General features: G+C 46.7%; 1 protein-coding gene across 2 annotated transcripts in view; it reads right to left on the bottom strand.

Moving 5' to 3' along the window:
- CLN3 (CLN3 lysosomal/endosomal transmembrane protein, battenin) overlaps window positions 1-26,470 on the bottom strand; it is a 936,006-nt gene that overhangs the window by 908,924 nt on the left and 612 nt on the right. The window lies entirely within an intron of this gene.

Below are 26,470 nucleotides of genomic sequence, written 5' to 3'. Positions count from 1 at the left end.
CCCACCGGAGGAAAGTCACCGGGAGTAGCTAGTGTAGCGCTCGGGGAGGAGTTGCCCTTAGATAAGGGGGGTGAGTGGGCGGGTGTCACCTTAGTGTCCCTGGGAGAGCGGGAGATGGTTCCAAAGATCCAGGTGCCCCCAAATACTACAAAGTATGGGCAATGGGTCACCATCAATGGCCTGAGCGGGGAGGCTCTGAGAGATACAGGAGCCAGTATGACTATGGTGAGAAGTCAACTGGTGTCTCCAGAGCAGGTGGTTCCCAATGTACTCCACCCCGCCGCGATGGCTGACGGCAGAATGGGCCACTATCCAGTGGCTGAGGTTCCCTTTGAGTGGGAGGGGGTTGCAGGTTCACTTCGAGTTGCCGTAAGCCCTGCCGTGCCAGTCGATTGTCTGTTGGGGAATGACATGGAGCACAACACTTGGAGAGAGGTGGAATACCGGACGCATTCTGCGATGCTGGGTACACCTGACTGGGCCTGTGTGAGTACACGGTCTGCGACTGCCAGGAGAGGGAGTTAGCCTGGGTTGGAGCCTGGAACAATGGCCCAACCCGCTGCTAAAAAGGGACAGACCCGGAGACAGGAAGAGCCTGCTCCAGCTTCCACACCCCATGTGACAGATCGGCCACCTGCGGTGGTGGACCAGGAGTCCGTGGAGGGGGAAGTAGACTCTCTGGAGGATTTACCCATCCCTGCTGAGTGGCATGTGGAGGGAGGTCCTACCAGAGAGGAATTCTGTAAGGGGCAGAGGGAGTGCCCCACCCTTGAGGGACTGAGGCGACAGGCTGAAGCCCAAGCAGCAGGTGATGTTACGGGACACTACCATATTTACTGGGAGGATGGACTCCTCTACAGTGAACCCAAGGTACCCTTACCTGGTTCGTCAAGGGCCTTGGTAGTCCCGCAACAATACCGAGCCTTTCTTCTGGAATTGGCTCATGCTATACCTCTGGCAGGACACTTAGGCCAGGACAAGACCTTTGCTCGGCTTGTCCTCCACTTTTACTGGCCTCAGATGAAAGTGGCGTCCAACACTTACTGTCGGACATATGTAACCTGCCAGGCCAGTGGGAAAACAGGGGTGAAGCTAAAGGCTCCCCTGGAACCACTTCCAGTCGTTAGCACACCCTTTGAGAGGGTGGGCATCGACATTGTAGGGCCTTTAGATCCACCAAAAACAGCTGGTCAGAGGTTCATCCTGGTACTGGTGGATCATGCCACACGGTACCCAGAGGCAATTCCTCTGAGGACAGTCACTGCACCTGTGGTGGCTAGAGCCCTAATGGGGATCTTTACCCGAGTGGGATTCCCCAAGGAAGTTGTGTCCGACAGGGGGACCAACTTCATGTCAGCTTATATGCGGGCAATGTGGAAGGAGTGTGGAGTGACCTATCGGTTCACCACTCCTTATCACCCCCAGTCAAATGGACTGGTTGAGAGGTTCAACAAAACCTTGAAGGGCATGATCAGGAGTCTGCCCGAAAGCCTGCGGAGGAAATGGGACGTCCTCCTACCCTGTTTGCTCTTTTCCTACAGGGAAGTGCCACAGAAGGGAGTGGGCTTCAGCCCCTTTGAACTTCTGTATGGGCACCCTGTACGCGGTCCTCTCAGCCTGGGGAAGGAAGGTTGGGAGAAGTCTCCCAGGAAACCCCCCCAGGATGTGGTGAGCTACATGCTGGCCTTCAGGAGCCAAATGGCGAAGTTGTGGAAGCAGGCTTCTGACAACTTGGAGGCCAGCCAGGCAGTCATGCAAGAGTGGTATGACCACAATGCTCACCAGGTGGAATTGGAGCCTGGCCAGAAAGTGTGGGTGATGGAGCCTGGAGAGCTTAGTGCCCTCCAGGATCGCTGGACAGGCCCATTTGAAGTGTTGGAGAAGAAGGGTAAGGCCACATACCTGGTGGACCTTAAGACCCCTCGACAGCCCCTACGGGTGCTGCATGCCAACCGTCTCAAACCCCACCATGAGAGGCCCGAGGTCATGTTGATGATGGTGACTGACGGGGAAGAGGAAGCGGAAAGCGAACCTCTCCCAGATCTATTCTCGTCTCAAGAGAAGGATGGGTCAGTGGAGGGAGTGATTCTCTCTCCCACTCTAACTCCTGAGCAACGGGAGGACTGCCGCCAGATCCTGGAGCAGTACTCTACGTTGTTCTCCCTTGTCCCGGGAAGGACTCACCTGTGTACCCATGATGTGGACACAGGGGACAGCCCACCAGTGAAGTCGAAGACCTACCGGCTGTCCGACAAGGTGAAGGCTAGCATCCATGGAGAGGTTGCCAAGATGCTAGAGCTGGGAGTCATTGAACCTTCTAACAGCCCTTGGTCCAGTCCGGTGGTGCTCGTGCCAAAAGCCGCGCCACCAGGCACCACACCTGAACTGAGGTTCTGTGTGGATTACCGAGGACTGAACTCAGTGACAAAGACTGATGCTCATCCGATCCCTAGGGCGGATGAATTAATTGACCGGCTAGGAGCTGCCCAATATCTGAGTACCTTTGACCTCACTTCGGGGTACTGGCAGATTTCCTTGACAGATGGAGCAAAGGAAAGGTCAGCCTTCTCCACGCCTGAGGGACACTTCCAATTTTGTGTAATGCCCTTTGGACTCAAAAATGCCCCTGCCACATTTCAGCGGCTGGTGAACCAGGTCCTCTCTGGAATGGAGAGTTTCTCTGCTGCTTACCTGGATGACATTGCTGTCTTCAGTAGCAATTGGGAGGACCATTTGCAGCATTTGCAAGCAGTTCTCCAGGCCCTGAAACAAGCTGGATTGACAATCAAGGCCAGCAAATGCCAGATTGGGCAGGGGTCGGTTGTGTACCTTGGACACTTGGTGGGTAGGGGGACTGTGCAGCCCCTGCAGGCGAAGATTGAGGCAATCATGACCTGGGAACCCCCCAAGACACAAACTGAGGTCCGAGCTTTCCTGGGCCTCACAGGTTACTACCGTCGCTTTGTGAAGGGGTATGGCACTATTGTAGCGCCTCTCACAGAGCTCACCTCTAAGAAACAACCTCGACGGGTAGTTTGGTCGGGAGCTTGTCAGCAAGCTTTTGAGAAACTGAAGCAGGCAATGTGTGCGGCACCGGTCCTGAAGGCCCCAGACTTCTCCAAGGAGTTCATTGTCCAGACAGATGCATCAGAACATGGCATTGGGGCGGTGTTATCGCAACTAAATGAAGAGGGCCTGGATCAGCCTGTAGTCTTCTTATCCAGGAGACTGCTTCCCCGGGAACAGAAGTGGAGTGCAATTGAGAGGGAAGCTTTTGCGGTGGTGTGGGCTCTGAAGAAGCTGCGGCCATACCTGTTTGGCTCGCACTTCCTGGTTCAGACTGACCACCGACCCCTTCGTTGGCTGATGCAAATGAAGGGGGAAAATCCCAAGCTGTTGAGGTGGTCCATCTCCCTACAGGGAATGGACTTCCGGGTGGAACATCGGCCTGGAGTGGACCACGCCAATGCAGACGGTCTCTCCAGGTATTTCCGCCTTAGTGATGAGGACTCCCAAGGGGTTGGGTAGTTCTCCCCACTTTCAGCTGGGGGGGACGCGTGTTAGACCTGTCTGGCTTTTTGCGTAGTCCCTCCAAATTATTATTTATTTTGTCCCCTTTTTGCCCCTCATACCCTTATTAATTTTTGTCCACTAACTTTTTCTAGGTGTTGGTCAAGGGGATAGGTGTTCTTTTTCCCCTCATAGTTTTTCACCTCAGGCCCAGAGGCCTGTTCTGACAGGAATAGTTGGAACCACAAAATGGTGGCTACCAACTGCCCTAACTGCCAAACCCAGAACTTGCCCATAGACTAGTATAGGGCGTTCCAGAACCTTCTGGTCCCTTCTGGACCACTGAGAGTCAGCCTATATAAGGCGGAATGCTGGGCAGCCATTTTGTCTACCTGAGAGAGTCAGCTGGAGGACAGGCTGTAGCTAAGGGTCGGAAGAGGCTAGACATAGGGTTGACCTCCTGGACTGGGAAGCTGCCTTACTGATCCACCACACTACCCCCTTTGGGTTACTTGTCCTGACCCCGCTGTTGAGGGTTACTGGAGACCCTGGGCGCCTGTCTAATCCCTTGACTGGAAGAGTAGGGAAGTGAACAGGAGAAGGAGACTGCAGCCTTGTAGAGTGTGGTCCTCTGCCCAGCATAAAGATCCCAGTGAGACTGTTGCAGCAAGAATCCCAAACGGAGTGGGGCTAATCCTTGTGCCCCCTTTTGCTCAGCTAATTAAATAGGTTCTGCCTGACTGCTGGTGCCTCAACCCTACCGTGTCCCTCTTCTTACCGGTTTCAGCGAGGGCTGGGGGAACGGTTGCAGCGTGACAACGAGCTGTTCTGGCTCTGGACCGGCGTGTGAGTGCTGAGGAAGCGGAGGCAGGGGAGCAACGAGCCGTTCTGTCCTTGATTGGTGCGAGGCGAGCAGCGCCGATTTGGACCTGCAGCTGCAAGCCCTGAGGTGAGGAGCGGACCTGGAGAAGCTCTCGGCGACTTCCGGGTGGGCGGAGAAGAAGGGCAGCGCAGTGCGAGCAGCGCAGTCTCCGTCAGTGAGACACTCGCTTTCCGCGCATGCCCCGTTGAGCCGCCGGGCTCCGTGAGGTGGAGCCGGATCGGAGGAGTGGAAAGAGGCAGTGGCGCTCACCTGCGCCAGTCCGTCTCTGCAGCGCCAGGATAGTGGAAGCGGAGCTCGTTAGCGCCGGGCAGCCTCTGCAGTGCCAGCCCGAAATTGTGTGGCCGACGACTGGAGAATGACTGCGGGGTCTGAGGAGAGGAGAACCAGACCCCGGTAATCCCCGCGCCAGCCTTGAACAGGTGGCTGGTTGGGCGGGAAGCGCTCGTCACAGCGGCTGCCAGCCAGAGCCTCTGTAAATCTACTTGGCAACACCAGAACGTGGGGACTTGAGACGCTTCGCCTCCCCATTACAGTAAGGTGAACGGGGGGGGGGGATGAGGGAAGACTGAGCCTCTGGAAACTAATCCCCTCTCTTCGAAGAGCAGAGGAGGGGAATTCTTTAAAGTTCTGTCGAGGAAGGGGGAAAGTGATGCTCAAGCCTGCAGGGAAATAATTTAGTCATTGGTTGTTTCTCCAACAGTGTCATATGGTGAGGGGAGTAGCTTGAGGGAGCAAACAGCAAAGAAGGGTTGCTGGTGTCCATATAGAGTCTGGTATATTCGAAACCCCTCAGTGACTGTGTACCTATAGGAGGGGGTTAGAGGTGTTGTGGGAGACAAGTATTGTGCACTGCATAGTAACCATATCTAACTAAAGTCTGGAGGCTGATTATATGCACTATTGATATTGATTATTGATTTAAGTAAGCAAATCTGAAAGTGTTAATACTGATTTCATGATAAATGTAATGTACTGTTGAACCTAGTTGATAAATTGCTTAGCAGTTTAAAAGTATTCTTGCTATTTCCAAGACAAACTGAAGTGTATTTGGTTGTGAATTCTGAAAGTAAAAGAGCAAAGATATTATTTTTATAAACCAGTATATATTTTTCCAACAAATTGGTGTAGTGTCCTTTTTAAGTGTTATTGCGTGGATTTACTGCTGGGTGGTTTGCAACCTTCACACTTGTGCCTATAGGATTGCATGTCTTACCCTAGGCCAGGCTACCCTAGGTGACCTGACATCCCAGGTTCCAACAATCCCCATCTGTCACCTCCTTTAGTCTGGTCAGGACCTCCCCCCAAAACCCATGTAACAGTGGACATTCCCAGAGCATGTGTACAAACGCAGCATTTTCCAGTTTGCACTGCGGACAGGCTGTGTTTGATCTGAAAAACTCATTGATTTTGAGAGGAGTGAGGTACGGCCGATGGAACACATAGAATTGTATGAGCTAGAATCTCGCGTTCCGGGAACATTTCCTTGCCTGCTCCATAAACATCTCCCACGGCTTTTGCTCTATAGGTGTCGCCAGATCCGCCTCCCATTCAATAAGCAGCCCCTCTGAGGGAGTTCTAGACCCATGTGTAACTCTCCTATACAGGCAGGTAACCGCCTTGATCTTTCCCGCTGAAGTGACCACATACTGACAGGGGAGGAAGGTCTGTGGCTCCTCCATTCCTTTCTTCCAGTGTTTACGCATAGCTGCCGTCAATGCCGCATGCAAGGGAAAATCTTGAGCGGGCAGTTCATACCTTTCCTTGAGGTCTTGAAATGGTATGAGGACACCATCCTCATAGAGATCCCCAATATTGGAGATCCCCAGGTCTTTCCAGTCCCGCAACCTCTGCCAATCCCCTCCATACGGTAACGCCTCACAGAGCCACACTGGAATCTCAGGTGCGTACGGGGGACCCACCTTAATTCTCCTATTGGCTCTATTCCAGCATTGTCGCACTACCCACTGATCCCTCTGCACCTCTCTTTTGCATAACGGCAGCTAGAGAAGAATTCGAGTGAGTTGGCGAAGACCCAAGTCCATACCCCTCTGGTCCGGCTCCACTCTCAACTTCCCCGCCATCCACTGCGTGAACCATTAAAATTGGGCCGCATGGTAATATGCCTCAAAATCAGGGGCTGCAAACCCTCCCTCCAGCCTAGGGCGCGTCATAGTATTCAGCGCCACTCTGCGCCTCCCTGAACCCCACAGAGAACTCGTAACCATAGTATTTAGTTGGACAAAATATTTCCCAGGTACCCAAAGTAGTAGCGTTCCAAAATAGTAAAGTAGACGAGGCAGGGTTATCATCTTTAGCAACACCACTCTCCTTGCTACTGATAAAGGCAGAGTCCCGCAGAAATCAAAATGACTCCTGGCAGCTCTCAATGCACGCCCTATGTTGCCCTCGAATAAGTCTGCAGGCTCATGATAAATTCTGACTCCTAAATAAGGCAAGCAGCTGCTTTCCCATCGCACATCTAGCCCCTCAGGCGGTTCAGCTCTACCCCCTCGTACCGGAAATAGACACGTTTTATTCCAGTTAACTTTGAGCACCGCCACAGGCCCCAGTCTAGCCAGCAAGTCTTGGGCACCCTGCAGCTCTTCAGCAGCATTGGCAAGGAACATTAAAAGATCGTCTGCATATAGAGCAATGTAGTGTGCCGGACCCATCCCATCCAAGCCCCTGTAGTACCTCCTCAACCGTGCATGGACAGCTAGTGGTTTTATTGCCAGGGCGAATAGGAGGGGAGACCGTGGGCAGCCCTGTCTTGTCCCCCTACCCACACTGCAGGCTTCGAAAATCACTCCCACCGTTCTAACCCTGGCAGTCGAGCGGTTATACAGAATCTTTGTCCAGGTCAAAAATCCCTTGCCCAGACCAAATGCCCTCAAGACTCTGAACAGATATGGCCACACCAAACTATCGAAGGCCTTTTCAATGTCAATCTAGTACGCATGCCTCTCCTTCCTCATCCGCTGTCCCGTGAACCAATTGGCACAACATTTGTATGTTCATGGCCGTATTCCAGGAAGGAATAAACCCATTTTGGTCCCCATGCATGAGTTGCCATATGCACCATCAGTCGGCTGGCCAAAACACTGCTCAAAATCTTATAGTCAAGATTAAGCATCGCAAGAGGGCAATAGGCTGTGTGGTTTAAACGCCGGTTTGTCCGGCTTGAGGAGGGGTATAATTACTGCTTCTCTTGTTGAGCTAGGTAGGTAGCCATCTTACTTTGATAGATTATATAGGGTTAACAGCTGGGGGGCTAGCAGGTCCACATACGTGACCTAAAACTCAGATGTAGCCCATCAGTGCCGGGAGTTTTGTTCTTGGCCATACGTTTTATGGCTCCCCTGATCTTACCCAGCTCCACTGGCCGACCCAAGCTCTCTGCATCTTCCACCCCAATCTGCGGCAGTTCAATGTCCAGGAACCCCCCCCCCACCTCCTCCAGAACCCTGGGTTCTAGCCTACTGTGATATAGAGTAGTGTAGTATTCCAGAAACTGTGTGTTGATAGCCTGCTGTCCATAGTGTACTGCACCAACCTCACCATGTAGCTCTAAAATCGGTGTTCGTCTGCGCGCTGGGTTTGCTAGCCAAGCCAAGAGTGCCCCAGATTTATCCTTCTCAGTGTGCGCCCTAGCCGCATATGCCCTGTAATCGAAACACCTCAACCTCTCCACTTGTGTCGCCAACCCTTCTTTTGCCACCAAAAGTTCCTCTTGTTTATCCTCCCATCCAGGTCTTTCCTTTTCTATCTCCCTGAGCCGTTGTTCCGCCTGTTGTACCTCATTCAATAAGGTTTTATGAACTCCCACTGCTTCCCCAATACAACAACCTTGTATCACTACTTTGAATGCATCCCACTCGTTATGTAGGCTAGTGGATATGTTGGTGTTGTGTTGAAAGTATTCCTCAATAGCATTACCTACGGTGGTTCGGAAGACCTGGTCTTCCAGCGTTTCCGGGCGGAGACGCCAGCTAGGGACCTCGGGTCTAATTCGAACCCAATTCAAGGACACCAGTAACGGGTTGTTATCAGAGGTCGTCCTAGCTAAATACTCACTCAACGTGACCGTCATATGCACATCAGGGGAGCAAAGTATAGCATCCAACCGGACGTGTAGCTCATGTATAGCTGAAAAATAAGAGTAGTCCCGTTCCTCAGGGTGATAGACCCGCCAAGTGTCTGTCAGTCCCCATTGCCGTTGCCAGTCCCGTCTGGCTTCTGCAATTCTATGTGTGGGGGCATCAGGAAGCGGGGGGTGAGAGCAGTCCAGGTCTATGTCAGTAATACAATTGAAATCCCCCCCCAGAAGTATAGGGCCTGTCAACACCATCACCAATTTCTGCAATAACTGTGCGAAAAAGGCAGGTTGCTCAATATTAGGGGCATATATGCTTCCTAACGAAATGTCAGGGCCATCAAGCCGCCCTGTTACTACAGTGAATCGGCTTTCTGTATCGACCAGCTGCCTAACACATTGGAATGGCACCCCTGCTCGCACCCATACTAAGGTCCCTCTTGCATAGGCCGAATATGTGGTGTGAAACACCTGCCCCCTCCAACGCCGCTGTAGCGCTGCTACTTCTGACTTCATCAAGTGGGTTTCTTGCAGCAGTGCAATTTGCACCCCTCTCCGCACTAGGTAGGCATGAATTTTGTGTCGCCGGCTCATAGTGTGCATCCCCCTTACATTCCAAGACATAACTGATTCCTACGGAGGTACCCATGGCTCCAAGTCTAGGTCCTGACCCCAGATGAACCCCTTAGCGACATGTCTGACCCTCCCCCATCCGCCCCCAACTTCAAACTTTACCCAATCCCCAAGACAGGTACACAAGAACAGGCCCCCATCCAAACAAAAATATTCATACAAAGAACCATAAAAAGGTGGCGTATGACTCACATCTGATGCCCGCAGAACCCCTCCCGGCCTCCCCATTAGAACTAATTCAGCCATCCGGGCTCCGTAATTCTTGTAGAGTCTCTGCTCAGCCCCCCACAGTGTAGCAGCTGGGTCCCTAGGCCCAGGAGTTGCAGGGGGCATCCTACTATCATTTCCGCATACCCTCTGCAGCCCAATCATCCAAACATCCCATCTGCTGTCTGCGGAGTAACGTACGGAAGTTCAGTATCGGAGAGCCCCTGGGCACTACTCGATCTCGAGCTCTCCGCTCCACCTTTCTCGTTGTACGTGTCATTACTAGTTGGACTAACTGCGCCCTGGCTAATGGCCGCCACTGCTAGGACTGCTCTGTCTCGTTCATTCTCGCCGATCGATTGGAGAGATGGGCCTCTGTACTGGCGGGAAACATCACTTACAACGCATTTATTACAACGCACTACCATTACAACGCAACCATTACAACGCAAACCATTACAACGCATTGCGCTGGGGGACGCTCTAGGATAGGGAATATATTTAATTTACTATCCAACACCTTCCCTACTATCCACGGGGACTGGAGTTGGAATAGTAAATTAAATAAATCACTATCCAGCGCTTAAAAGCACTATGCGTTGTAGTGGTATGCGATGTAAAAACCGCGTTGTAACAGCAGGCGTTGTAATAGCCTGCGTTGTAATGACACCAATTCGTACTGGCAATGTGGTGGACAGCCGTCCTCGGGGAGATGTTGCCTGAGGTGAGCGTGCGTCGGTGCTGCTTCGGGTTTCCAACTAGTCCCATTCAGCCTGCGGGGTGAGAAAGAAGTGTGTTTCTGCATCCACAGTTACCCTCAAGCGGGCCGGGAACAGCATAGCGTAGGGGAGACGGAGCTGGCGCAGCTTTCGTTTAACAGCCAGGAAGGAGGTTCTTTGAAGTTCTTTGAAGTTCTATAGTCTGGGAATATCATCACCTTTCTGTTCCCAATCTGTAGATTCTGTTGCTCCCGGGCTCTCTGCAGTATGAAGTCGCGGTCTCGGTAATGCAGCAGTCTCACCACCATTGGTTGGGGCGGGCCCCAGGTTTAGGTGGGGGAGCCGGGACCCTGTGTACACGTTCCAGCGCATAGACGGGGGATAGTCCCTCCGGGGCCACTTCTGTTTTCAACCAGGTTTCCAAGAACTGGACCGCATCAGCCCCCTCCTCGTGCTCCGGAACTCCTAAGATGCAGAGATTGTTGCGCCTCGAGCGTCCCATACTGTCCTCAGCCCTCATCTCCAGCACTTTGACCCTATGCACCACTTCATTCAGTCAATTACACAGAGTGGCTACCGTGTCCTGTATGTCTTTCATGTTGGTTTCGTTGGTCGCCACTCTCTCTTTGAGTTTTTGGTGGTCTTCCGAGCCGATGGCATCCATCCTCGTCTCCAGTGCCTCCCGTGAAGCTTTGATGGCCTGCATGATGTCTCTCAAGGAAGGGTCCCCGGATTGTCCAGGTCCTCGCCCCCCAGTGGCAGCATCGTCGTCATCTGTATGCTGCTCTGACTCCTCCATCCGCTGGATCTCTAACCCCTTTCTCCTGGACACTACCCATCCTGGTATCCGCAGGCAGCAGTGATTATCTATACCAGGGGAGTCTATGATTCACCTCCTCCTCAGCTATACAGCACAGTGTATTTTCTCCTGCCAATATAGAGCCACACAGTTCACATCAGAAACCCGCTGGGCTACCGGCCCCTCCTCGCAGGTTCTCCAAGCGGTCACTCCCAGAGCCCCGAGTATACTCGCAGCGGTCCCTCCAAGAACAACAGCCTTAGGCACTGTAAAGGAACAGTACTGCGGAGAGCCAGTTGCGACCTCTCTACATCAGCCAGGTCCCCCTGCCCGCCACAGTGGTGCGGTACGTACTCAGTCACAGCAGCAGGGTGCTCCTATGCCTCCAGCGAAGTTGTTCCTCCCCGTTCTCAGCAGCCGTCGGCCCCAGCTCCCCACGATACAAGGCACTTTGCTGTCTGCCTGCGAAGTCCCCCTCTATTCATGTGGGGGTCCAATCTCTAGCCTCTGGTGCATGTCCACGCCTGCCCCTTAGCTGGTCCGGACCTTCCTTTGTGGCCCCCAAACTCTTTATCCACCATACTCAGGAGCGCCACAGTTCTTTTATCTTGCCCTGCGTGGCGAGGTCATTCCCCCCAGCTGCACACGCGTTTCACCTTTTGCCACCTCACGGGCCTGCAGCTCTCTCTGTCTCCGCCAATTTCTTTCAGCTGGGCTTCCCCACTTGTCTCAGCACCTCCCCGGCAGTGCGATCCAGCTCATGCCGATGTAATCAGTTCAGCAGGGCAAAAGAGTGTGGCAAAGTTCCCCCGCGGGGAAGCCAACTCGGTGTTGTGTGGCCCTACCGCAGCGCTTCCAGAGATTTCCCCCCCGCCATCTTAGGGTCAGGCAATTACCGGGGATAAGTTGTGGGTCCCGCTATCCCTCTCACCGCGAGCTCGCTATGCCGCCTCTCCGTACTGCTATTTAGCTCTCTCTCCCTGGATGCTGCTCTGCTGATCAGAGGGGCTCCGGCCACCACAGCACGTCTCAGTATCAGGCTCGCTCTCCACCGATCGTGGACGCCATTTTGCGTAGTGTGCAGGTAAGATGCGGTCCGGGAAACAGACCGCCGATTTCCCCCTCAGTTCGTTCCTCAGGTGTCTCCAGAGTGCGTCCTGTAGAGCACCTGGTATTCCGCTATAGTTTGCGGTGCTGGGGATCCCTTCTGTGTGTCAGGATGTCTTTCAACAGAGGGAGGCCACGGAGGAGCCCCGAGGTCCGCTGCCGTCTACATTGGCACCAAGCCACATCCCCGTCCAAATTTATGTCAATGTGTATGAATGTGTCTTTTGCCAACGTTTGGGTTGAAACATTTCCCAAAGTATTTACTAAACAGTTGGGGAAATTGACAAGGTTCAAGCACAAAATCATATTGCAAACTGGTTCTGTCTCTGTACAGCACAAGCTGCGCAAAGTAGTGTCGTTGAGAGGCGATTTACGCTTGGAACTAGATAAGATGTGTAATATAGATGTTATCAAGCCCACTGAGAGCTTGGAACGGCTGGCACCAGTGCTCATAGCAAATAAGAGAGTCAATACTTTGCGTCTAGGGTCTATGTGAATGGCTGCATCCGTCTGCCAGCAGATGTCGGGGCGGGTCCATGGAACCCCCATCTTCCCCTCAGGAGGGCTACAATCAGGGGGTGCACCAATAGTGCACCTCCTTTTAGGTGACACACTGTCAGTGAGCCTGCTGAGAGATTTGCTGCCTCTGTGCCAGTGTCTATAATACAGTGCAGGCACAGAGGCAAAGGGATTCCCTCATTTGCATGGCGCCATGCCCCCATGCACATGAGGGAAACCCTCTTGAGGAAGCGCTGATGCTCTATGTGCACCAGTGCTTTCAGTATTACAGAAGGGGAAGCACAAGCATATGCGCCCCTTCTGTAATACCAAAGTGATGTGGGAGCCCGCAAAGTGGGTGAAAACGTCTGTAGCGTTCATGGGGTACTTCTGTAATATGGCCCCAGGTAGACTAGTGTGAGGATTCCAGGCACTTACACACATTTGTAACTCTAGAGGATGCGTTCCAGTAAAATATGCATGCCCTTCAAACTTGCATCTGCTTCATCAGCCTTCCAAAGACGTTTGAAGCAGATTTTCAAAAATTGTGAAGTATCCGTTATTTTCAGGATGGTATATTGATTTTTGGCCAGAATCTTCAACAGCACAATGTGTGTTTGGACAAGATTTTATGTGTATTGCAAGAGAAGGGAGTAACTTTGAGGGAAGACAAACGTAAAATCGAACAGTTGGGAGCAGACAATTTAGATCATTATATATCAAAATATGGCATAAGTGTTCAAATACAACTGCGTAAGACCATAGAGGAAGCTCCTGTTCCTTGCAACAAAGACCAATTGAGATCCTTCCGGAGGTTGGCCGAGTATTACTTGAAATTTGTTCCACATTTTGCGAACAAAACCAATCCCCTCAGGAACTTGTTGAAGGTAGGAATTTTGTTTATGTGGAGTGATGACTGCCAAATGGCATTTTATAAGATGTGGTTTAATATTATATCAGCTGCTGGTCCTTTGAAATTGTTTGATACAAGAGACAGTAGCATCATAGTTACTGATGCTAGCAACTTTGGGTAAGATGTTGTTCTCCTGCAGAAAAGAAGGGACGGGAGACAGGATGTGGTAGCCTTCACTTCCATAGCACTTAGGGGTGAGGAACATACATACTCAAGCATTGAGAAGGAAGCTTTGCCAATATGATGGGAAACCCAGTATTTCCGCACATACGCATGGGTGGTTACTTTCCTGTTAAGAAAGGAACACAAACCTTTGAGTTGTTTAGCACGAAAAGGGGTGACAAGGCTACTCCCAGAATTGCCAAATGGAAACATTGCTTACAAGAATTTAATTATGACATAATGGGGATACGTTCCAGGCAAGAAAGTGGCAGATGATGAAATAGTGTGTTTGGCTAATTCTATCAACAGTGTGTTCAAAGGAACGTTGGGAGAGAGAGTAAATGTAAATGTAAATGTATTGGCATTTATATAGCGCACTACTTACCCGTAGGGTCCCAAGGCGCTTTGACCACTGCGAAACCCTTCCTGGCTTCCCTGAGAGATGGTCCCTTAATGGGTATCTCCAGGGTGAGACCAGGCATCCCCAGCGGTCTGGTGGGGCCGTTAGTGAAGATGAGGCAAGCTAATGCCCAGAGTTGCCGAGTGTGATCGCTGATCAGAGTGGGCACCGAGGCGAGAGAATTATCGAGTCCGCTGACCCTGGTCCAGAAACCTGCCGCGCCGGGAATCGAACCCTGGTCCCGGGCCGTCCTCTGCTCTCGGGTCTGCCGCCTCTAACCAGTGAGCCACACTACTTCACTATGCAGAGATGAGTTGCAAAATTCCAATTCTTAGCAAAGTCATGTTGTGGGTCAGGCAAGGGTGGACTAACCCTAGGTCTCTGGACGAAAATTTCACTCTTTATGGGCATGTAGATAATATTTTGACATGAGATGAGGGTCTACTAAGGTGGCTAGTTCAACTGGTAGCTCCAACTAGTTTGAGGCAAAAGATTCTGCAATTAGCACGAGGGTCACAGTGGTATTAAGTCCAATGAAGCGCAGAGTACATGAAGATTTCTAGTGGCCTGGGATTGAGTAAAAAGTGGAATGTTTTGTGCAAGACTGTGGGCTTTGTGTCTTAAACGATACATCTCAGGTGACCTAACCTATCCCGGTTAACCCTGTGAGTTCTCCTTTGATTCCATGGGCAAAATTGGCATTGGACTTGGCACCGTTCTCTTAGACTACATGTCAAAATGGCCTGAGATTGGGTTTTTAAGTAGTGTCACCTCTAGTGTAGTCATTCAATTCCTGAAAAGGAGGGGGGTTTATTAATTCTCACAGGTTTTACAAAACAGAACTAAACCAAATAACGTGAAAGTGCTTCAGTTGGGAAAGAACAAATAAATGCGGAGCCACAGGTGGGTTAAAAAAAACCTTAAACCCCCAAACTTGGGACCAGATGGTCTGAATAGATAACTGCAACAAATCCTATGCACACGCAAGAGTGTAAAGAAAAAAGTACAAAACAGTTCCTATTGTTCACAAATGAAGATGACGAAGTCCCTAACCGGTGTAGTTCATTTTAATACAGTGTTCCTGAGCAAACCAGCCAACACGTGTTTTGTCAGTGGGTTGTTAAACTTCTTAATGGTTGCTAAAAGCAAAGTATGTGCTTAGATCTCTAAACCAGTGATAATTCCGACCCGGTAGGTCATGACCAATTAGGTTGCGCCGGTGTGATTCCTTAAATCTCATGTACTGTGGGTCTCAGATCCAGAGTAAATGGCTGATCTTGTAGTGTAGTTCCGTTAGTACCCTTTCATACAGGACCTACGCTGTTTACGGATAATATATACTGTGGGCTTGGTGGCAAACTTACTCTGTACACCCCAATCGAATATCTCAGCCTATGTTTTCACATTAGCTAGCTTGCAGTGCTACTAGAATCACCTGTTATCAGAGAAATTAGTTAGTGCAACTTCAGAACATAATAACCTCAGACTTGTGGAAACAATATACTACTTTTCTCCCAGTCACTCGTGCTTGCTTGTTTTGCTTTCAGAAAGATACACAGAAGAAACAGTTGGCGTGTTTACTATAATTGTACCGTAGTTCTTCTCATGTAAAATAAGTGTGCTGCTACAATTGTAATACAGTAGCAGAGATCTAGAACCAGCAGTACAGTGAATAAGAAGAAATAGTATTGTTCTACCATTTTGTAATAGTCATGAACACATATGAAATAAAGTGCATACTCCTAAGATGCCTATCTAGATGTACCCAAGTGTACCTAGCATGTGAGTAGGTATGAAAGAGCCTAAGCCTAAGATCCATGAATCCCACTAGGATTTAGTTGAACCCCCATACCTGAATAGTGAAAGTGTGGGACTTCGTACTGGACTTGAGTTGGACACCCGGCAAGGGCTCGTCAGACCACTTTCAGCTGGAGCGATGGCATGTCGGAGCTGCAGCGTCTCTGGTCAGTGTGTCGGCCTCGAAATCACGGTTCCCTCCTGCTTACCGATAGAAAGAGGTGCTGTATTTATACTGTCTATGTGCGTATGTTCCCCATTGTTTAGTATGAGGATGACGTTGTGGATTAAACCTTGTGCATCATTGGAAGAGGTGAAGTGGATCTCCTGTAGTGTGTCCTCATAAATTATTCATATGTGCTAAGGATGACGTCTTAGCAATATCGATTGGGGAAAAACTCACCCTCGGCATGGAACTAGGTGAAAGGTTTAGTCCATAAAAGGCTACAGTCCTTAGAAGGCGTTATGTCCATACCAGGCAGTCTGTCCGTATTTGGAGTTATGTCCTTAGAAGGCTCGTTCATATGAAATGACGGGGATACAATGTAGAGAAAGTGTACAATGTTCCCTAGATCTATATCAGGGTACGCATATGAAATATAACAATCTGAGCCTCTACAGTCCGTGTTCGCCGAGTGCTGTCATTCAATTCCTACACAGTGTATTTTTAAAACGGGGTTACCCTGTGGAGATTGTGATGGACAATGGTACACAATTGGTATCAGATGAAATGAAGGTGTTTTTAGATTCAAAGAGGATTCAAGCACATTGAGATATCCCTATATCATTCCAGAAGCAATGATCTTGTTGAATGCTTCAACTGTACGTTGAAGGACCAGTTGCAACTGGCAATGATCAGCAAATTGGATTAGAGATTAGCTGTGAATAACAAGCTATGGGCATACAGGACAACCCCTAATTGCTCCACAGGAGTCTCTCCTTTTGTCCTGTTGAGGGGTGGAGTTCTGAGTTCAAAACTCAAGAGTGTGAGGATGCAGTGTAACCACACTGATGAGGCCCATTTGGCAAAAGTAGTGGATGTGAGAGGAAAAATGCTAAAGAAATAGGTGGGTATTAGTGTGAAACCTGATTTCCATGATTTGAAAGTGGGAAGATGGGTCAGAATCAAGGAGCTAGGTTATGTTCTTACGGGCGATTTCAGATTTGTCTGCTCCCAAGCAAGTGGTGAAGGTATCTCAAAGTACTATTCACAACAGTGATGGTAAAGTGTAGCACAAGGACAAAATCTCTGTCACTCCAGGGAGCAAGGCTGGTCTATTGCAAACTCACCTGGGAGAAACACCAGAGTTGGAGTGTCTAAGGAAACCATGTGTAACCAGAGTGAGTAAGAAAGGCACAGACTGTTGTGGCACAGGCATTACACTGTTGGGCATGTTACAGCAAAAATCTGAATTAGGGTGATGCGATGTACTGGTGGTAATTTACTTGGTAACTGAGTGAAATAAATAATTTACTGCCAACAGACCTCTCCGTTTTACTATATCAATATGAACCATTGATTTTCACACAGGATATATTGAGTTTGTTTTTGGAGTTTTACATAGCGCAAATCCGACCCAAAGGTATCAGAGCGCTTTACATGAGCACTAGTTGCATTACAGACGGACACATTAATTTTGTTAGGCACCGGGAGATTAAGTGATTTTACCAGACTCACAGAATGTAGAGCGTCCCTGCTGAACTCGAACCTGATTCCCCAGCTTCGAGGTTGCCTGCTCCAGCCGTTACGCCACATTCCCGTCCCTAGTTGAGCGTGTCTGTGCCAGTACAGGCAGTGATCCGTGACATACGAATAAGACCTCCTAAATCTCTAAGTCAGGTTTCTAAGAATGGCAACATAGTGTTGGGCTTCATCTTGAGGTGCAATTTCAGTTCCTGTGGCATGATGACAGTCACACCTGAGCATACAAAGGGTACTCCCTTAGCTCAATAGTGACGGATGGACATTTTCAAAATAGTCTGATGCATTTATTGGTAATTATTATTATTACGATTCACTTTTCTCACTGGAATGGTATATACACTTAGATTGATTTAACCCCTTCCGTGCTCGTGACGGAACCACTCCGTCACGAGCCACGGACGCGCTGTGCTGGTGACTGAGTGGGTCCGTCACGGCACGGCCGACCCGCCCACGCTGCAGGAATTCCACACCTGCGCGGCAGTTCTACTGAGTGGGTGGAGCCGTGATGGAACTACTCCGTCACAAGCACAGCACGCCCGTGGCTCGTGACAGAGTGGTTCTGTCACGAGCATGGCGGCGCCGCGCGGCCCGACTCCTCCCCAGTGCTGCGTCGGAATTACCGCCGCTGCCAAGGGGTTAAACATTTACATATATTTTATGCAGTCCCGGCGTCAGTGTCTAAGTAATTTCTCTACTAATAGCACACTGCTATTTCTCTCCATCTACTGACATCACTCACTTTTATCCGCTTTTCCTATTTCAGAACCCACCAATATTTCCAACTCTGCTCTCAGCCCTCCCTGACATTCTTTTCTCACAACAGCACTTGCTGGTATTCCTCAGTTTCAGCCCGTCATTCAGAGTTAGCTGCAGATAGAGGGATTATTTCAAATTGATACATTGGCAGCCTGCCTTCAACCAGGGTGATATTCCAGTGCCACACGTGTGCTACTGTTCAAATATTGATACCATATTATGGCATAACCAGGGTTGGACTGGGACAAAAAATAGAGAAAGGCACCAACAATCAGAAATCAAGCTATTAGAGTTTTTGCAACACACTGTTTTGACAGTACATAGGCAGTGTTTCAATTTCAGTTTATTTTAACTGTTTGAGCTGAGTCAATAAAGGCACATACACATTGAAAATGCACACACCTTAATAGAGTTAAAAGAAAAGTGACCTATAAGATGGCATTCACCGCAAGGCCCAAAGCAAATGGTTAAAATTCAAACCACCAAATCAAACTTTACATATACCAAGTTCATTTAAACCCTGCCCTAGCCAACTATCAGTTAATATTCTCCCTTATGCTCCCCAATATTAAACACTGTGCTTATCTTTTGTATTCTTAGTTACAAACTGTTTATTCATACATTAAACAGTAGTAACCCCTGTCCCATCGGATTTCGAGTTTCATCAAGACTTCATTTGAGTGTCATGTTGGATTTTCAGCATCTCAAGGTCTTACTTTAATAATTCATATTGTCAATTCCATAATAATTATATAACAAAACTCCCTTTCTTTTGCTCCAAGTAAATACTGATAACGTAATTGTATATAAAGTGATCTTGCACATTACAAAAAATACAATAAATATACCCTTAAAATTGGTTTGACTCCAAGAGATGGTAGACTCTTGGCCGAATCTAATCAGCCCAATATGCATTCTGAATACTTCTGGACCTGACGAAGAATAGAAGATGGCTGGATGTGCTGTGAGTGACCTAAGAGTAGCCCTGAGGGTCACTTGTGCACGGGACCAAGCTGTGGACTTTAAAGGCCATAAGGCGTTAAAGCAACATGGATACAACAAGCTCTGTCTGTGTGTCTTTAAGTGCCTCCCTTGAGGTCGAGTTGGGGCTTTAGAAGCATCTTTCAGCGGTGGATTAAACTAATAAGCCAGAAGGTAAAGTCTTTGACCAGGATGAACTCGAGCAGCGCTTCATAGTGGTCAGCCTCAAATTGCACCCGGTCTACCGTAACCATTGACTATCATTGGCACTTTGAGCTTCCTGGCACTATTCCTACTTAGAAAGGCATTTGTCCGGTTAACCTATTGGATTTGTAATTTTGCTTATTTAATTTTTTTTTTATAATGCCGTTTACGATTTTAATAGTTTTGCATTTTTACTTTATTGCTGTTTTGGAACTACATATACTTTATATAATGCCTTAGTTAAGGCTTTCTGCTCTGTGAGATAGCAAAAAAGCGGTTGAGCTAAAGTTAATTTAGTAATTTTAAGGGTTCACCGTTACAAGGGTTGTGATTATTCTTGCAGTGGTAGTCACCCACCCGAATTAATAATCCAAGTTCTTACACTTTTTTAAATAATTTATGTGGAGTTCACTGTATAACCAGCATTTTAATCTCACTGTAGGAAATACAAGGCAACAGAGACTTGATGATCGTTTAGTGGGCTTGTACTTACATTTTAAATATTACATATGCACATAACACTTGAAAATGTAGCTTTAAATTGCAGGCATTTGTCATTACAAATTAATCTTTTCACAGAATGCATCATTGCTGCAACAGAAAAAAACAAACCATTGGTTCTAGGATTTTCACCATTCCATCAGGTGAAATATTATATTCTCCTTAATTCTGTTCCACTGCCTTGCCCCTCGTCTCATCCGTCTATGTGTACAGGCCTCTCGCCTGACTGACTTCCTCTCAGACCATTTTTGGGGTGTGGGAGCAAGGGCGAAAGAAGGACCCACTGGGCCTCAACCGTATATGGTTTGAGGTTGTTGGTGTTTGATGTTACAGGTTCTGATCTACTATGGCTCTTCAAACTAGGTCGCATACAACCCCTTTAGCAATTGACTCTTAATGGTTGTGATGGTGAACAGACACATGCTTCTCAGGGAGGTGGTATGGGGTGATAGAGCACACGACTCAACAATCACATAGAAGCACAATAATTGAATGTCCAACCCAGGGAGGTCTTTCAAGAAAGAATAGAGGGGTGGGGGGGTCCAAGTGTCATTATACTCAGAGCTGTAGATATGGAGGACCGTGCAGACCAGCCCTTGTCTATGTTTGCAGCCCCCTACCCACCTCCAATCAGTGTAGAAGAAGGTAGTATTCCTTAAACAAATGCTCATTTACCTTTCAACAATAATTGTAACCCTTTATTTCATTGGAAGTTTCCTTTCATTCAAAACTCTACTGCTTCCGAGCTAAGCAGACCTGGTCTGTCCGAGAGTCTGATATTTCGAAGTTATTTAAAGCTGATTGATCCACATAAGGTTTCAAACACGATCTTATTTTTGTGAACCTCTGCCCGAACCCGATACCCCCCCCCCGATAATAATTCAGTATTCTGCACTAAGCAAGTTCAGGCCTATTGTAAAATGTTAATACTTATACAATGGGTTCTTTATCTCATAGCACACCAGATTTAACTCATGTTCTTCAGAATATATTTAATGCCCACTTGCAACATGGTTCATTGATTGATTGATTTTAAGTGGTAAAGGACCAAAGGGCTGGGGTACATTTCAAGTTTGATCCTATTGGCTGATTTCACTCCTACGTGATACACAGTGTAGCTTAACATACCCCTAAAAAGTGATCAAATGCTCTTTCCTTCCTTAATGAATGGTTGGTGGTATAGCACTCTAATAATCCAATTATAGTCACTTTAACGGTATGTGTGCTGCACTAAATTGGTGCCTGCTAACACCCATGAATTCTGTATATAGCCTAAGATCGCGAGATCATAAGGACTCTAGTGCGCACCAACTGAAGAATAAATATCTCAAATTATATAATTTGCCTTATATTTTAATTCAAACATCTTTTGTAGCTTATTTCATTTTCACTTCAAACGAATATAGCATAATTCATTGCAAAATATACATATGAATGACACACAGTTATGCCTTTGATAATACATTTTTGTTCAACAATATAAACACAACACAGTTTTAGTTCACAACCCAATGCATTTCGGGGTTTGCACCCCTTCGTCAGGGGCCTAAAGATGAAGAGAAAAAAGAAAAGAAAAGAAGAAGCCTTATTAATTTCGATACTAATGTGATTATTTATCACTATTGACCTGGTCTGTTATTATTCTTACCTAACTAACTGGTTGGTATGCGAATCATACGTGGTTAAAAACTTCTTTGTTGATTCTGTAAAAATTTATGATAATAGTATCAAGTTTACGGGCTTATCAGTTTATATGAAGCAATATCAGGTGATATTTTGACACTATGTTACCTTTATTTCTGGATGACGAGAGCTATTGCCTGTGGGAAATTATGTCAAAGATTTAGAACGCTGCACATTGTTATTTGTCTACAACAAACCAACAAATTTAGATTTGTTTTGAAATAAGCGCTCACCTGTATGTTATGAGCGTTAAGCTGTAACGTTGGGAGGATCTAGTGAAGAAAATAATATAATGCAGTAGGTTAAGGACATGTATGTCCACTATCATCAAGTGCACGACTAAGCTAGTGAGATATACAAGTTTAGTGCTACGATTTCAGTTTACCTGCGAGCCTTGTTTTAATTTTTCAGGATCTCGCTAATATCCGTGATTTTCAACTCTATAAGAAATGAGAGATATAATACTCGTTTAGTGCTCGATAGTTGAAGAAAACTATCCTCGCGGAGAAAACTCCTTCGTGGTTATGCTTACCGGGAGTTCGAGAAAAGGCGCGTTGTACCGGCGTCTGTCTTCGTGGTGTGTATACACCAATGAAGTACGTTATTTATGTTTATGCACCAAACCCGATGTAAACACAATAGGCGGACTAAGATTTGATGGCGGGGATGGAAATAAAAGCTGGACTGAGTCTATTGCTCATCAGTGCCGTGTTAGAGGCCCCGATATTAACACAAAGAACGGACCTGAATTTCTGTCAAGACCCGATTGAGGGGATGAAAAAAACAACTAGATACAACTCATGTTTGGCGCCATGTTGGAAGAGGCGCTATTATTAAACGTTACCTCTATATTCTGTCAGTATGTGTGTGATTATTTCAAGCCACACTAGGGCCACTAGTTTATGGATGGTAGATATTATTTAATGACTCTGTAGTGGGCAGAAGAAAAGAGTAAAGTGCATAAAGATCAAAAATAAATACAATACGTTGCATAATGTGATGTTTTTTTTTAAAAAATTGGTAACAAAGCGTCAATGATCAATTTTGTCATATACAAATCAATGTGCCTCTTATATTTGATTTTGCCAAGTGTGTAAAAATGTACCACATATATATTCTCTGGTACCCAGTGCCATTATGTGAATGACAACCTACGGGTAATCTGAATGCTGATTCCAACCTATACTCAGAGAAAACATATCATATCAAGTTTGTCATTGAGCCCATCCGGGACTACTGTCTGTAATTTACGTATCCAATATATTTCTCTCCTAAGCAGAATTTTGGCATTGTCCAACCCTAGACGCTGTGGAATTTGTTCAATAATTTGGAAACGGATTTGTGCTATAGTTTGTGCTCTGCCAAACGTATTCTCATTTTTCTGTCGGTTTTGCCGACATACAGTAGTCCGCAAGGACATTTTATAGAGTATACTACATGTTCTGCATTGCAATTTGCTGAATGCCTAAGGCCTATTTGTTCACCTGTTTTTGGATGAGATAATTTACTGCCAGTAATTACATTATTGCAGTTCTTGCAGTTGTAGCATTTAGTTGTGCCTTTGGGGCTAGATGTTTCTAGTGTCATATCATCTGGTCTATTCAATAGTTCCTTAATAAGGCAAAACCGACAGAAAAATGAGAATACGTTTGGCAGAGCATAAGAGCAGAATTCGTAACAAAAATATAACCTCACCATTAGCTAGACATTGGATCGAGAAGAATCACACTATAGCACAAATCCGTTTCCAAATTATTGAACAAATTCCACAGCGTCTAGGGTTGGACAATGCCAAAATTCTGCTTAGGAGAGAAATATATTGGATACGTAAATTACAGACAGTAGTCCCGGATGGGCTCAATGACAAACTTGATATGATATGTTTTCTCTGAGTATAGGTTGGAATCAGCATTCAGATTACCCGTAGGTTGTCATTCACATAATGGCACTGGGTACCAGAGAATATATATGTGGTACATTTTTACACACTTGGCAAAATCAAATATAAGAGGCACATTGATTTGTATATGACAAAATTGATCATTGACGCTTTGTTACCAATTTTTTTAAAAAAACATCACATTATGCAACGTATTGTATTTATTTTTGATCTTTATGCACTTTACTCTTTTCTTCTGCCCACTACAGAGTCATTAAATAATATCTACCATCCATAAACTAGTGGCCCTAGTGTGGCTTGAAATAATCACACACATACTGACAGAATATAGAGGTAACGTTTAATAATAGCGCCTCTTCCAACATGGCGCCAAACATGAGTTGTATCTAGTTGTTTTTTTCATCCCCTCAATCGGGTCTTGACAGAAATTCAGGTCCGTTCTTTGTGTTAATATCGGGGCCTCTAACACGGCACTGATGAGCAATAGACTCAGTCCAGCTTTTATTTCCATCCCCGCCATCAAATCTTAGTCCGCCTATTGTGTTTACATCGGGTTTGGTGCATAAACATAAATAACGTACTTCATTGGTGTATACACACCACGAAGACAGACGCCGGTACAACGCGCCTTTTCTCGAACTCCCGGTAAGCATAACCACGAAGGAGTTTTCTCCGCGAGGATAGTTTTCTTCAACTATCGAGCACTAAACGAGTATTATATCTCTCATTTCTTATAGAGTTGAAAATCACGGATATTAGCGAGATCCTGAAAAATTAAAACAAGGCTCGCAGGTAAACTGAAATCGTAGCACTAAACTTGTATATCTCACTAGCTTAGTCGTGCACTTGATGATAGTGGACATACATGTCCTTAACCTACTGCATTATATTATTTTCTTCACTAGATCCTCCCAACGTTACAGCTTAACGCTCATAACATACAGGTGAGCGCTTATTTCAAAACAAATCTAAATTTGTTGGTTTGTTGTAGACAAATAACAATGTGCAGCGTTCTAAATCTTTGACATAATTTCCCACAGGCAATAGCTCTCGTCATCCAGAAATAAAGGTAACATAGTGTCAAAATATCACCTGATATTGCTTCATATAAACTGATAAGCCCGTAAACTTGATACTATTATCATAAATTTTTACAGAATCAACAAAGAAGTTTTTAACCACGTATGATTCGCATACCAACCAGTTAGTTAGGTAAGAATAATAACAGACCAGGTCAATAGTGATAAATAATCACATTAGTATCGAAATTAATAAGGCTTCTTCTTTTCTTTTCTTTTTTCTCTTCATCTTTAGGCCCCTGACGAAGGGGTGCAAACCCCGAAATGCATTGGGTTGTGAACTAAAACTGTGTTGTGTTTATATTGTTGAACTAAAATGTATTATCAAAGGCATTAACTGTGTGTCATTCATATGTATATTTTGCAATGAATTATGCTATATTCGTTTGAAGTGAAAATGAAATAAGCTACAAAAGATGTTTGAATTAAAATATAAGGCAAATGATATAATTTGAGATATTTATTCTTCAGTTGGTGCGCACTAGAGTCCTTATGATCTCGCTTTCCTTCCTTAAGTCACCATAAGAGTTCAAAGTAAGAAAAACGTGTGGGACGATGACCCAGAGGTAGTGAGATGATAGCTAGACATGAAATGTTTTCTCCACAGGCACATGTAATAGGTAACAGAGAGGCATGTTTTAACGGTAAAAGTATCAGAAGTAAAAATGATTGTAACAAGTAATGGAAACTTATAACCATAAAAATACACCGTCCAATTCAATTTGCAATCACATACATACCTTGCTGCATTAGGACACTTAGTAAGAAGGAGCTGGGTGGGAGGCTTTTACCAACAGCTGTGCAGTGACGACTCTGAACCCACTTGGCCGTATTATAGTCAACCCTCACTAGATCACGTTACATACATTTTCATGCCTCTCTAGTCAGCATACACAAGATGATGGACGGAGCACCAAAACTTTTCAGACACTCACCCCAGTCACATATCTGGATTGATTCCATCATCGTTCTTGAGCTCACTTTGCCACCCAAGTTCAGACCCAGCTATATACAAATCAGTCTTGACCCTGTGCCTCATGGGAACAGTCCAGCCCAAATTACCAAGCCAGGTCTTCCATGGACAACAAGCAAGCATCCTGGAACCGGTTTCAGGGTATTTTCGATATTTACCTACACTTCTACATGTGTGCTGTGAAGACTGGGTGCTGGGAATTTCTTGTGGGTGGAGGATGATGTGCCCTTTGAAAGATGCATGATCCGTGGCCAGGTCTAAACTGAGGTGGCATAGTGAGCAAAATAATCATGGATCTAACCCAGATCTCTTGACTGGGGTTGAATGTTTTGCATTCTGGACATCAATTGTGTGCATTTTGCTTTCTCGCCCTAAGTGCACCGGGTATGCCCAGACGTGGGTCCCGGACTCACTGTGCCACTGGATTCAAGCTATCCTGGCTGATGAGGGGTAAAACCCCGAAACCGGACCTAGGATGCTTGTTGCTGATTCAGAAAGGACCTGGCTTGGCAGTTCTGGCTGGACTGTTCCCATGAGGCACAGGGTCAAGATTGTTTTGCATATGGCCAGGTCTACACTGGGGTGGCATGGTGAGTAAAAGAATGATGGATTTAACCCATATCTATTGACTGAGGGTGAATGTTTTGATTTGTTCTGCAATCCGTCCATCAATTGTGTGTCTTTTGATGATTAGTGATAAGAGCATTGTAACTGGTGGCAATACCAGGGTGAAAGAAGCGGGCTAATAACGCTGCCTTGATCCCAATGACTGGTAATCCTTGCACAATCATGTAATAACATTCTGACCTCCTAACGCCGGTGGGAGTTTCCCCGGAAGAAACCCCCTTTTTTTAAAACTGTGTTACATCATTTTAACAAAGGAAGAGTTTAACCTTTTTAGTAAGCATTTTTTGTACCATAACATTAACATGTGGAAATTGTAATGATTTTAATTAATTATGCAATA

Source organism: Lissotriton vulgaris, chromosome 7 (assembly GCF_964263255.1).
Source record: "Lissotriton vulgaris chromosome 7, aLisVul1.2, whole genome shotgun sequence".
Lineage (NCBI taxonomy): Eukaryota > Metazoa > Chordata > Amphibia > Caudata > Salamandridae > Lissotriton > Lissotriton vulgaris.
Note: the sequence above shows the minus strand (reverse complement) of the source record. Positions and strands in the feature narration are given on the sequence as shown.